This window comes from Haemaphysalis longicornis, unplaced genomic scaffold (assembly GCF_048455015.1).
Source record: "Haemaphysalis longicornis isolate Haplotype H1 unplaced genomic scaffold, Haemaphysalis longicornis Haplotype H1 scaffold_1, whole genome shotgun sequence".
Lineage (NCBI taxonomy): Eukaryota > Metazoa > Arthropoda > Arachnida > Ixodida > Ixodidae > Haemaphysalis > Haemaphysalis longicornis.
The window spans coordinates 417,042,964-417,049,554 of record NW_027526203.1 but is presented as its reverse complement, the minus strand read 5'-3'; positions in this window follow the sequence as shown (position 1 = coordinate 417,049,554).

Sequence of the window (6,591 nt, the reverse complement as noted above, 5' to 3'; positions counted from 1 at the left end):
AGAAGGTGAAAGAGAACGAACACGGAGCACAGTATAGAATGAATGATGATTGCAAAGAAAAAAGGAAAGCTGAAAAGGAGAGTATTACAAATAATTGAGTAGCAAAACACAGTGCTGCATAAGACGTGCTTCACAGCGGCAACCTTCGAAGAGATGGTGCCAGAATAGTGCACCATAGTCCATTGCCAATGATTTCATCGGTAAGTTATGTGGTGAGCACATGCACTGATACCGTAACTAGAAGCTTAGCACTGCATGAGGGGAGTTCTGTCAGTGGTGGCTGAAAGGTGCCACCGGAGTGATTTTCTGACTGTACATACATGCATGCCTTTGCCAAATTCTTTGCCTCAGTATATTGCAAAATCAAAATATCTTGAGAACTGCACTCAAATGGTGCATTAGGGAGTATCGTAATCGGTGAATTTTTAGGCTCACTGAACTCTACCGAACTCGGGAAACGAACTTATATGAAAGTCGTAAAAAAAAAAAAAACGAAAATCCTGAATGCCTGTTGCTGTTGACAGACACCATTTATATCTCAAACGTCAGGGAACGGGCTCATCACAAACTGTTGGGATAGCCTATAATGAAGAAATGGCGGCTCAGTGTTATCTAGGGAACTTTTCCCTATCGCATGATTTGAAGGGCTTCCAAAATGACAATTGGCCTGGTGTCTTTTGTGTCTAAGCACGCGCACATCACTGGTTGCTGGTTGTGCGTGCACGAGTGGGTGGGGGGGTGGATGTGCATGTGCAGCTAGGCTTCACGTGCCCTCCAATGATGTGCCCGTTAGACATGGACATCTTCTTGGCCCAATGCGACCTGAATGCTGTTCTCCATGATTGAGCGGTTTGGGTTGGTGTGTTGCACAGATGGTAATGTGTTTGTGACACAAAAGGGAAACAGACGGTCACATGTTTGTCTGCTAAAACTCTAGTCCTTCCAAGTTTCATTTAGCCAATTAGCTAGGAAGTATGCTCAATCCCAAATTACAAACAAACAAACACGTGTTTTGTTTCGTGCACTCCTTGGACTGTGCCTGGCTTTGCAGGTCATCCTTACTCACAGAGGGGAAGGGCACTGAATTTTTTCAAGTGCCGTATAAGCACAGCGTTTTAATACCTTCATTAGACCCCATGTATACCTTTGAAGCTGTGTAGTATACTGAGCCCCTTTACCGTCGGCTTCACTACTGAAAGACAATGTTTTTTGGAGAGGCAGTTTTGGGGGGCAACATATACGTCTATTATGAGAATATATGAAGTCCCGTAGACCGTATAAAAATACAATAAAATACAAAAATAAAACCCCGTGTATTCCCAGAAAGCGCGTTACACCGATCCCCTGTACTGTCGGCTCCACTACTATACAGATATGCATTGCTCGGGAGGCATTTTAAGGGGAAACGTAAAAAGTTTGACAATAAAGTATGATGGCCCAAGTAAGGCCCAAGGGCCTATATTTGTACAAGACGGTGTGTTTCCCTATAAAAACATTGATGATGATGATGATGATGATTCCTATTGGTTTCTCCTTTGAAGCGGGGTGATGACATGTCATCTTACCAAAAAGGACTAATATAAACATTAACACCGAGCAAAGTAGGCTTCACTGCTATACACATAAGCATTGCTGGGAAGACATACTCATAAAAATATAAAGGCCATAGTGCCTTTTATTAAGAGCTACTCGATGCAGCGACAGCGGGGCACACCAATCGTTACAGGCAGACAAACAGGTTTCTTTGTTAAGGCCGCACAGAAATGCTTGAGCATTTAGAAAATTGATTTCTAAATTGAAACAGTTCGCTAAATCAAAAGTGGGTCATTCCACGCCAAACGCCCCAGACAGTGCGCTCGACCACCTCCGATTACACAGTAAAAAATCATGGTCGATCCCTTCACTATATTATTCGTTCTTGTGACCAGTTTTTGGAGGAAAAATTTTTTTGTCTCTCTCAGAAATTTGCACATCGTGGCTATTTGCAAAACCTAGGTTGTGAAAAAAAAAAACGCAAAAATAAAACCTTGTACGGAGCGTGACGAAAAAATTGAGTTGGCGGGAAAAGAACCGCGCTTCTTTGCGTCAGTGCATTGATAGCTGCTTGTGTGTCTCAGATGTGATTTGCGGGGTGTAATGTAGCGTTTCCGGGCCATATTTAGAGATTTATTGCAGCTCTTACAAATTTCTTAGACGTGTGTTAGAGATTTCGGCGCACGTTAAAGATCCCCAGGTGGTCAAAATTAATCCGGAGCCCTCCACTACGGCGCGCCTCATCGCCTGCGTTGCGTCGGCGCGTTAAACCCTACAATCAATCAATCCAATCAATCAATCCAATCAATCAATCAATCAACCAAATTTCTTAGACAATGCAGCTGCATTGTTTGATTACATTGTCGACTGTATACGTGCGGGAAAAAATGATTAAAGTGGGGAAGCGAGTAGTTTCGGAATTGACTTTGAAATTAAAATTGCGATATTGCTCATGTTCTGGCGCCAGTCTCATTCTGTGGCAGTCCATGTAAAAATATAAACTTGAACTCATTTAATAGGATGTACAAAGGGGCATTTCTGAAAGGCAATTCGGAGTACTGTTTTGTTTTAAGCGACGAAATATTGTTTTATATTGCGTGCCCTCTTAACCAGTCTCAGTGGGCTCAGTTCCTTTCACAGTTCATGACAGTTCCTTGCACGGTCTCAGTTCCTTTCACAGGTGGACAACATTGTTAGAACCATACGAACATGCGGTCACTCGAACTAGAGTGTACTAGAAGGATCCGAGGGGGATGAACAGAGAGCTGCACCTGAAGCGGCGATTGTAGATTGAATAGAGGGTGCAGCGGGCGAAGTGGGCTCTTGCCGACTGCGGTCGCCCAGGCGCGCGGCATCGCGCGGGCCGCGTTTTTTCACGTTTCGCCCAATTTTTATGTTAACAGGAACGCCGAAGCGACATCTAGTGTAGAAAAGAACATGACATATTAAATTTAAAAAAAAAAAAAAAAACTTTTAGAGGCTTCGCGTAGAAAGCGTGCCCTGATTTTTTTTTTTTTTCGAACGAAGCACTTATAACGCGGAAAAGAACGACAGACGAGCGGAGGTGACAGGGACAAGTGTTGGAGCACCAACTTAATCAGACGTTTTTTTATTATTGTTTTTTCGTTCCCTAGTAACACTCCCGGCATAAAATGCAATGAATAGAAGAAAACTAGCAGTGCTGCGTAAACTTTTGCCGTGTAATGATGTGGGGATTTCACTGCAGCGTCAGTGAAGGCACTCAGAGTCTGGCTGTATTTTCTGATTGATTGACTGATTGGAGGGTTTAACGCGCCGACGCAACGCAGGCGATGAGGCGCACTGTAGGGGAGGGCTCCGGATTAATTGTGACCACCTGGGGATCTTTACCGTGCACCGAAATCTCGTACACACGGGCGTTTTTGCTTTTCGCCTTCACCAGAAAAGCGGCCGCCGCGGCCGGGAATGGAACCCGCATCCTCGGGCTCAGCAGCACAACGCCTTAGCCACTGAGCCACCCCGGCGGGTCTGGCTGTATTTTCACTTTGCATTAACTATCCAGCACATTCTCTACAAAATACAGTAGACGCGCGATAATACAAACTCAGAGACCCCAGGATTTTGTTTGAATTATCAGGAGTTCTCATAAATATGACTCGGGGCAACATATCAATTTCTGTTGTAATAAAGCATTACGTATATGCAATAATAAAATGTTCACACACAATGCTGAAGTGCTATTCAAACTTAAAAAAAAAAAACTTTATGTGCGAGTTCAGAACACAGTTTTTCTTCCTTCCTCACCCCACACGCGGTTGTTTGCGCGCGCGGTTGTGTTTTGACGCGTGCGTGCAGGTGATCGGCTTTATTTGTGACTGTTAGTGATATAAGGATGCAAATGGGCAACTACAAGCGGCGAATGAAGCAGATATTCTCCGGAAAGGACAAGTAAAGGTACGAATTAACCGAACGTATGCAATGGATTCTGCATTCTGAATTAGGCGGCGTTAAAATGCATTTAAGATATAGCCATGAGCCAAAACTTTGAAATTTGTTTTAATTAACTGATTATTTGAATTATCGCGAGTAATTATTGTAATGATTTTTAAAATGTTGCGGTCGTAACCTGTGATTGAAGCTTATATATTCCTAACAAATGTGTGCCAGTTATTCAGAAGTGAATGCCGTATCAGTGTGTCGCATTCTATTAAACATATTATCCGTTGCGGACTTCGATTTTACTGCACGCCTGTGAGCGATGCGCAGCTTTTGCACCCCCCCCCCCCTTCCTCCCGGAAATTCTAGTCAGATTTTTGTATCCTATTTTATTGATGTATTTGACCATGCCCCTCCCAGCACACCGCAATTACATGCGCTGTTACTCGATATACTGAGAATATCCCATACAAACCAGTCCTGATATTTTATTAGAGCAATTAACAGTCTTCTTCGGGCTTTGAATAATATAAAGCTTCTGTCTAGCGTACTAATTAAGAGTTGGGAGTGCAGATAAAATGAATGATTGGGGAGACTGCTTCGGCGGAATTAAAGGTCGAAAACACGAGATCGCTAGCGAATGGTCCGTCCATATTCAAACAACACAAGCCCTTTGCCCATACATTGGCACTGAACCGTGCCTGCCAACTTTTTAATCCTTAACGACATCCCGTGATGCAGAAGAACCGCCGCGTCAACACAACAAGCAGCAATAGGTCGACATGTTTGTTCATGGCAATCGAATGTTTTGCCACTTGGAGAGTAATCTGATGAGTTATGAGTCCTGCAAGTGGTGCATCGCGCTCAAATACTTCTACGTTGGTTCGCTTAAAACAAAAAGTAGTCCGATTAAACTTTCAAAAATAAATGCCCTTTCGACACCCTTTAGATTGAACCTCAGTCTGTATTTTTGCATGGACTGCAACACTGCGATAAGCGCCTTTGCAATTTTTTTTTCTTTCAAAATTTAATGTGTTCAGCGCTTCGACACTATTCGCTTCCTGACTCTCATATTTGTTTCCCGCAGTTACCATGAACAATATAATCAAATTATCCAACTACATTGTCTCTGAAAGAGTAACAACTGTAAGAAATGTCTAAATATCTCCCAGAAACGCCGCATAGCTGCCCCGCAAACCACATTTTGGGACACACAAGTAGCTGTCGGTGCGTTATAGAAAGGAAGCACGGTTCTTTTTCTACCATCTGGAATTTTTGTTACCGCGCTGCGTATGATATTTTATTTTTGCATTTATCTTTTAAAACCTTGGTTTTGGTCACGGCCACGATTATCAAACTGCTCTGAGAGAGAGAAAAAAAAATTATTCCCCCAAAAATTGGTGACGGGAACGAACTGTCCGTGACATTGGCGTGGAATGATCCAAGTGACAAAAGTGCTGCGCTGTAGTTTTTATGCAGTGCCATAATGTTTGTATTTTTTGTAAATAACCAAACAGTGCCACCAAAGCGTTCCAGAAGCTTTTATCGACAGTGTTCCCGACGAGAGCCAGAGCTGGCGTCAGGAGATGCGGCGGCCGGCAGCGAGGAGGCAACGGGGATTGCCGGAGCGAGGTTTTGGACATATCATCAGCGAAGATAAAGTTGTGGGCAGGTTTGATTTGGGAAGTATGTGAGAAATAATTTTAATTATTTCGAGGAAACGCAGCGAAAAACGACAAGAACTGTTTACATGCCTACAGTGATCGTCTTTTTCTGCGTGGTTAAACTTGATTTACGTGCTTCGTTCATTTCGTGTAAAGCGAGAAAACAGCAAGCAGCTGCAAGGCCCGTTTCTTTCACTTTTTTAACCTTGCGATATTCTGGCGAGCAGTAAGATGCACGGATGTGCTAAAATGTTTATTTTTGACCGTAGTGATCAATAAAAAATCGTTTATTATCGTGCCCAAAACATCCAGATGGCCCTTGTTTTGGAGCATACAAGTATCAACATCATGAGTGGCGCGAAAAAGCATTTGCCATGGGCGCTGTACTAGTTAGGTTCGGCCACTGTTCTCGGAAGCCTAGGGTCGCGGGAAGCCCAGCCTAAGCCGCATTTGCAGCTGTCACCGTAAACGTGATATGGTTGGTATGGGCACCGCTCACACCCTTTCCCCATCCGCGTTATTTTACGCGCGAGATGCACTTTACCAACCAGTTCATTGCTACGACATGCGACCATATTTCTTATTTATAGAAACGGCGACGCGTTCATTTCTCGCATAGAATTCTGTGAGGAGTTATACAGCCTTGCCGAGCATCAAAGCGATTAATTCGTAGACTTTGAAAAGCGAAAGAAAAGTTGTATTTCTTTCACACGTCACACAAGTCACGGTAAACCCCTGCGCACGTTTGTACGACGTCCCGAGAGAAAAAGGAAAAAAAAAAAAAAAAAAGAAGAAAGGAGACGCGAAGAAAGAAAAATGCAACCTCTTCACCGGATGCATTTCTTTTTCCCATCCAGTCACTGTGAACACCCCGTGCTTACAAACGCACGCCGGACGACTCCTTGTCCCCAAGAGTTCCCCTTTTTCTTCTTGTCTTGTGCCTTGAACTCCAAATCGTAGGTGCAAGGCAGAGTCATTT